We start from the raw sequence: 7,500 nt of genomic DNA, 5'->3' as shown, positions 1-7,500 counted from the left end.
ATGATAATAGATTTAAAATGAATTTAAATTGCTAAAACACCTGAATTGAGAGTAAAACTCGAATCATCAATCTGATGGAAATCGATATCAGTTGATGATCGATTATCGATATTGATGAATGGTTAAAAATCAATGATCTGAAATTAAAATTGAAGCTTGAAGTAGAGTAAAAATCACAGTTTGAAAGATCGATAGTAATTGTTGAAGATGAAGATTAGTAGAAATCGTATGAACACTTGAACCTCTACCTTGGATGAAATCGATGATCACAAAGCTAAAATCGATAACAATCTTGTAATGAGTTGTTGGTGTCGATAGATGAACATGAACCTCAATCACTCAGATTATCAATTGGGTATGTAGAAGAATGGAGAATGGAAGAATTAAGGAGATAGAAGATCGATCAGATTGAACTGGAGAACAAGGAATATTTATCTAGTAAATATCTTGGTAGAAGAATAGATGATTTCAGATGAAGTGGATGATGTTAACATTATATCTGATCATCTTAAATGTAACCTAGAGACTAATCTACCCTTAATTAACTAATCAATTAGATTAATTAGTGTTAATCATGTTTTTTATGAGCTATAAGATTAGTTTTGATTAAAGGCTAAGATTTGGTCCCCGTGTCTCACAAAATATAGGTGGTCTCAAATGAACCTCTACCTATATATATATATATATATATATATATATATATATATATATATATATATATATATAATCAACCAAAACACAAACTAACTCCATTTATCTAAGAAAATCTATAGTGTTTGATTTGAAACATGGATAACTGAGACATTTCACCATGATTAAAGGATTATTTTTTAAAGAAAAGCTAATGCGATCTCATAAACCAAGATCAATATTTTGGTAAAGATATCTCTAACCCAACTTTATAAATAGAATAAGACAAAATTGTAAAAATAGTCTATGTGGTATGTCAAAACTTATATATTTAGGCCAAAAAAGTTTGAACTAGCACTAGTGGTCCAAAAGTTTATTTTCTTGCGAATTTGGTCTAATTTGGTTTGAATTTTTTAGTAAAGACGATTTTGCCCCTAATTATTTTATTTTCTAATTTTCTTTTATTACAATAAATAAAAAACATTTAAAAATAAAATACATCTCTCGCTCTCTCTCTCTCTCGCTCTATCTCTAAGTTTGTCTTTGATAAACATCCAAGAGCATCTTCATAAACTCCAGAACATCTTCATGAACTCAAGAGCATCTTTCACCACCATTACCGTTCAACCACCACCCGCCACCACCATCGTCTGTCACCTCCATCTCCATTTGCAGATCTGGCATTGTAATAGATAAGAAACCAACAAAAATCACCACTTATCTCTCAAAAAACATAAAAGTAAAAAAAATCATCGTGATTCCATCTTCTTCTTCAACGAGCTCACACCTTTAACTCCATATTTCCTTCTCAACAAATATCCTCTAAAAATGATTTCTAAAACCAAATCTTAATCTGAATCAATTTTTGATATGAACCATAAACCTAAAATCGATTTTTGTAGATGTAGGGTTGATCTTCACCTAAACGTGTAACACTTAAATCCTGATATGTTCATTTTATTGCCTTGTTATTATAAAAGTTGCATTATTGGTCCTTGGGCAGTACGCTTAGCGTACAAGCTGTAAAGTGAGTGCGCGGGGCGTACCACTTGGTACACTTAGCGTACTGATGTGAGGTTGGGACAGGACTCCGGACATGTACATTGGGCGTATATATATGTGCACGGGCGTACGTGAGTTATGTTAAAACCCTAATTTAGGGTGTTGTACCCTATATAAAGGCCTTAAGTCCTCATAGTTGGCCTCCTTACCGGTCTACATTGCCATAAAAACTCTAAAATCGACCCTTAAGCCTCCTTATGGTGTTTTTGAGCTATTAAGAAGACTTTGGTAGCCATTTTTGCCTTTATGAATGAGGTAGAGGAGCTTGAAGTTGCCTTTCTTGGTGAGAAGGTTTTAGATCCAGAATCATCATCTTGTGTGCAAGCTTTCTAAGGTATCAAGTTTGCATCTTGGCTTGTATATGTTTAGATCTCTTCATAGTTTGTTTGTTATACTTCAGTCCCTGTTGGGTTGATGGAAGAGTTCAATCGTTTTAAGGCTTGTTCTGTAACGTCCCAAAATTCAAGACTAAAAATTCTTTTAATAAAACATTACTTTAAGCAAATTCATCATTTCAAAACATAAACAGAGTATTAGTTTCCAAAATACATGTTCGTTATCAGAGTAAACATTCCCAGGCTGTCTAAACTATGGCATCTGCCATGCGATCACTCCGAGCTCTTCCCTCCGCTACCGGAAGTACCTAAAACCAAAACTGAAAACCGTAAGCACGGAGCTTAGTGAGTTCCCCATCCTACCACATACCATGCATAACTACATACTGCACATACTGGGCCACGCCCGCTATCCTGGGCCTCGCCACCTACCTCGGGCCTCGCCCGCTACAACGGCCCCGCCGCTCCAGGCCCCGCCTGGCTTCGAGCCCCGCTCGGATACAGATCTGTTTCACTTAGGCCTCGCCTGTCACAGGGCCTCGCCCACTAACATATAATAGCACATAAACATATCACATCACATCACAAAAGCTAAACACATACTAACGGATCTTGTCCTAAGGCCTCGCCTATCTCTGGGCCCCGCCCTTGTCCTGCTACTGATGAGTCATGGAACCCCATCCATACTCCTGCTGATAGTGAGGTAAAGGCCCGGCCCACCCTCACTCCTTCCCTAACTTGGGCCTCGCCCCTGATCTGCTGCTACTGAGATGTGGAACACCATCCACACTCTGCTATTGGTGAGATACGGGACCTCACCCACACTCACCTCCCTACCAGGCACATACAAGTATCACACAGACAACAAGCATACTGTGCCTAGGGCTATCCACCGGATCTATCATTGGACCTCGTCCTGAATATCATACTAGCATACTGTGCCTAGGGCTATCCCCCGGGTCTTCTACTCATAACTACATGGGCCGGCATTGTGGCCGTAGACCCATTCATATAAAGGGAAACTCACCTGCACTGGTTGAACTAGCTGATGAACCCACTAGCTGCTGCCCGACAACTCTCTGAACTCCTGCTCCACTCGCTCCTCGAGCTACCAATGTCAAAGCAACACTGAGTCTAACTGACCCCCGAAAGACAACCAAGTCAACTCTGGTCAAAGTCAAAGTCCTGGTCAAAGTGAACCTTCCAGGTCAACCCTACTCGCCGAGTCACCAAGTGACTCGCCGAGTTCATATGTTCAGAGTCCTTCTCTTTGCGACTCGACTCACCGAGTCAGTCCATGACTCGCCGAGTCTACCGATTTCCGAGTCCTGGCCTGTCCAACTCACCGAGTCTCCACTCGACTCACTGATTCGAGTCTCAACTCGAAGGGTTTGGGGTTTCGCGACCTGACTCGCCGAGTCCAAGAACAGACTCGCCGAGTCCAAGGCAATCTTCAACCAACTTGCCGAGTTGTTCTTCAAACTCGCCGAGTTCCTGCCCAACATCATCTGACTCGACGAGCTGTTCATCCCACTCATCGAGTTTTCTCCAAATCTTCATGCTACTCGCCGAGTCCACTCAAAGGACTCGCCGAGTCCATTCAGATCTCCAAACATGCAGAGGACTTTTGAGTCATGCATGTACTCCAAACTGTAGATCTACCCTTCCCAAGCCTATTCCTCACGTAAAGTTGCAAACTTTAGGTGTAGAGAAGGAGATCTAGGCAAAATACACCATAAACTAGGGTTTAAAGAAAAGAGGCTCCATAATCAACTCAAGGGCTGAAACTTTATGCTTCTCAAGACCATAATAGGCTTAGATCCGAAGTAGCAACTTCAGATCTGGCTTCTAACTCAAAAGGGTAGCTAATCATGGCTAAAAAGCCCCAAAAACTCACAACCAAAATAGATCTAAAGGAGGGAAACGACTTAATACCTTCAATAACTCAGAAAGTTTCCCCAAACTTCAGATCCAAGGCCAATACTTGAAGCTTCAATGTTTCCCTCTTCTTCTTCTTCCTTCAAATCACTCCAAAATGGCTTGGAAACTTGAATGCACGACAATGGAGACTTAGGGTTCGTATTCTGGGTGGGAGAGGCAGTAAAGGAACCCTAGGGGAGAGAATGAGACATTTAAATAGGCTCCAAGTCCCGAATTTAGGGTTTTCCTCGCACGGACCAGACTCGCCGAGTCCGCTTGGCTGACTCGCCGAGTTGGTCACTTACACCTCGACCCGGATCCCGCTCAGACTCGTCGAGTTCTTCCTTAGACTCGTCGAGTCGCCCCTAAAAATTAGGGTTTTCTGTCCTTTCTTGGCCTTCAAAACTTTGGGTGTTACATGTTCTTTTAGATCTGAGTTAAGTACAAGATTTATGAGATTTTTTGTTACATGCATGCATTAAGTCACTTATTAAGTCCCATTTAAGCTTAAGATCTTCATTTAGCCATGCATGAATGTAAAGTTAGCAACTTTACGTGATATTCCAGCTCAAGGAAGGCAGATCTATGTTTTGGGGCTATGTCTTAAAGGATTAAGGACTGAAATCAAGTTTTGGCTGAATGGGTAAGTACGTTGTGCGTACAAGTAGGTACGCTTAGTGTACAAGCCCTTAATCGAGTATGATGCGTATACGTGTTGGGTACGCCTCGTGTACTTAGTCTGGTGGACTTCGCAAGTTTGGGCTTCAGATTTGGGCTTTCCTTTTTGGGCTTGTTGCTTGGGGCATTTTTGGGCCACCTAAATGCAAGTATTTTGGGCTAGGAAAATTGTTGGGCCTTAGGGTAAGGTCCATGTAGGGATTTGGGCCCAATTTGGAAAATTGGGCCATATGTGGGCCTTTGATGGACAATGGGTTTTTGGGCTTTTTAGATAGGAAGTTTGGGCCTTAGTCTTGGACCAAACTAGGTAAGGGGTAAAATGGTCTTTTTACCCATAGTATGCATTGAAGGATATAGATTTGACTCTAATTATTAGTTTGTTGTTATTTGATATTGATAGCTCGGAGATCTGTCGGACCAGCAGCCAGGGATTTTCAGTGTAATTCAGCAGTCCGAGGTGAGTTTCCTCACCATGTGTAGCAGGTTGAAGGCGCCAATGCCGACCCATGATTTGTTGTGTTAGAGTACTCGTTGTCTATATAATACTATTATTTGCATATGCTAGTATGCTTACTGAGCGGGGCCTGATGATTATTCTGTTTGTCATTATTTGTTATGTAGTATGAATTGCATGTGAGCGGGGCCCGTTATGAGAGTTAGGGCGGGGCCCGTTATACTTTTAGGGCGGGGCCGATATGTGTGATATGTTTGGTGTGCGGTATCTTAGGGAACTCACTAAGCTTTGTGCTTACGGTTTTTAGTTTATGTTTCAGGTACTTCCGGTTCCAAGGGGAAGGGCTCTGGATGATTGTAGATCACACACTACCTCATTCTGTTTTTTGTGTTATACTATGATTGTTATGATGTTTTACACATTATTTTTTTTGGCTTGTACTGATGAAGTTTTGGAAATACTGGTTATTACTAAATTAAAAATGAAATTTTCGGGTCTTATTTTTGGTACGTTACAAAACGGATCTCCCCAACGTATCCAATGTGTATTTGTGTGATGTTAAAAATTGATTTGCGCTCATCCCCAAACTCGAGATCTGAAAATCGATCCCCATAAATGGGTTTGTGGTTAGTCTTGAAACAAAAACCATGACGATGAAGGGTTTTTTCTTGCCTCTAGAAAAATATGCACACACATTTCTAGAAATCAATTTTTCTATTCTTTCTTCCTGTAACGCCCGTAGATCCGGGCTAGTCAAATTAGAGGCAATAAGTGTCGAAAATGACTTTTTGACAAAAGATTATTTAGAAAAAATAATCTTAACCAAGTTGTAGTATATGTTACAAGGTTTCCATACATATAAAGAACGCCGAAATTCGAGTTATAACGAAGAAGTTATGACCCGTCGAAGTTTCGCGACGGAACCGACACGATACCGGGTAACGTAAATAGTGAATTTACGATAGAGCGAGATTTAGCCTTAGCAATCTAAATGAAAGTCGTAGAATACGTTAAACCGAGAGCTTCCATAAAAAGAACGCCCAAATCTGACGTCGTATGAGGAAGTTACGATTTTTCAAAGTTTCGGATTAGTAGTGTACAACCCGAAATTCGAATAATAGATCGAGCGGTTTTAGCCGACACGACCTAAACGAGAATTGAAGATCTCGTTAAGAGTAGCGTAACGATAAAAAGATGGGCGAAAACGGCTGTTTGGATGAAGAAGTTATGAGAATTTAACGGACCAATCGTGTCCCGGCCTGTTAAAAATATAACTTTTAAAATAAAGTCAAAATTAGCCGACGAAGTCGAAACGAAAGTTGTAGAGTACGTTCCCACCTTCGCGTGGATATAAAGAACGTCAAAAACGGAGCTCGTATGCGAAAGATACGAATTTTGGAAGTTAAGTGTACAACTTGCGAACCTGATGCATCAAATGATGACGTGGCCGAACTCCCAGCCGCCGGATGAACTCTATTCGAATGGTGACACCTGGTGCGAGGGTTACGCCCAGTGTAACGAAGGGATGCCTAGCGTCCAGAGTACGCCCTGCGTCGGAAAGAAGTACGCCTCGCGTCGGAAAGAAGTACGCCTCGCGTACAGCTATTCTACTTGGTCCGAGGAGTGAACGCGTAGCACCACCGAGACTGCGACATGTGGAGACCTTATCCGAACTTACGCCCAACGTAAGGCTTCGGTACACCGAGCGTAAGTCCGAAGTCTGGGCTATAAATAGATGGACGAGGCTGCCATTCTTCTTCACTCCAAAACCTCTTCTTTCTCTCACTAATTTCTCTCTCTAAGGCTCCTAAACCCCTCAAAACCCTAGATAAAACCCCTAGCACCCTAAGGAAGCCCCGAGGCTCCCGGAGTCCTGAGAAAAAGGGTCTTTCGGTTTCGGAAACGCTGCTCCGAGCAAATCCCAGTTTTCTTTAAAATCCGTTGTTTTATCGAAGGAAAATTGCTTTGAGAGTATCGAAGCGTTGTCCGAGTGTTGAGTCACCACCTTTCAGGTGAGTGCATAGTTACTTTCATCTTACACATAGATATGAAGTATTTTATATAAATTACGTGCTATGTGTGCATATTATCTGAATACTTGTTGTCTATGTTGGATGAACGATTTTATACATGTTTTAAATAATTTAAACTGTATATGTATTTTATATCTACGATAATGTTGGGGGAAAACGTGGGTAGATATAATAGATGGAATATGAGTTTGATGATGAGTTAAGAGGTGATATAGACCACGAGGTGAGGGTGAGAGGTGGACGATGTGAGAAGCCTTTTCCCAAACGATGGCCCCGTCATTCAGCAGAGTATGGATGACAACCACGGACTATTCTAGACAGTCCAGTGGAACACTAGCAGGCTCGCAACCTGTAGGTGCTGTGAACAATGTGTTCACCTGGTGTACTC

Source organism: Lactuca serriola, chromosome 2 (assembly GCF_051521515.1).
Source record: "Lactuca serriola cultivar US96UC23 chromosome 2, Lser_US96UC23_V15, whole genome shotgun sequence".
Classification (NCBI taxonomy): domain Eukaryota; kingdom Viridiplantae; phylum Streptophyta; class Magnoliopsida; order Asterales; family Asteraceae; genus Lactuca; species Lactuca serriola.
This window is presented reverse-complemented; position numbering follows the sequence as displayed.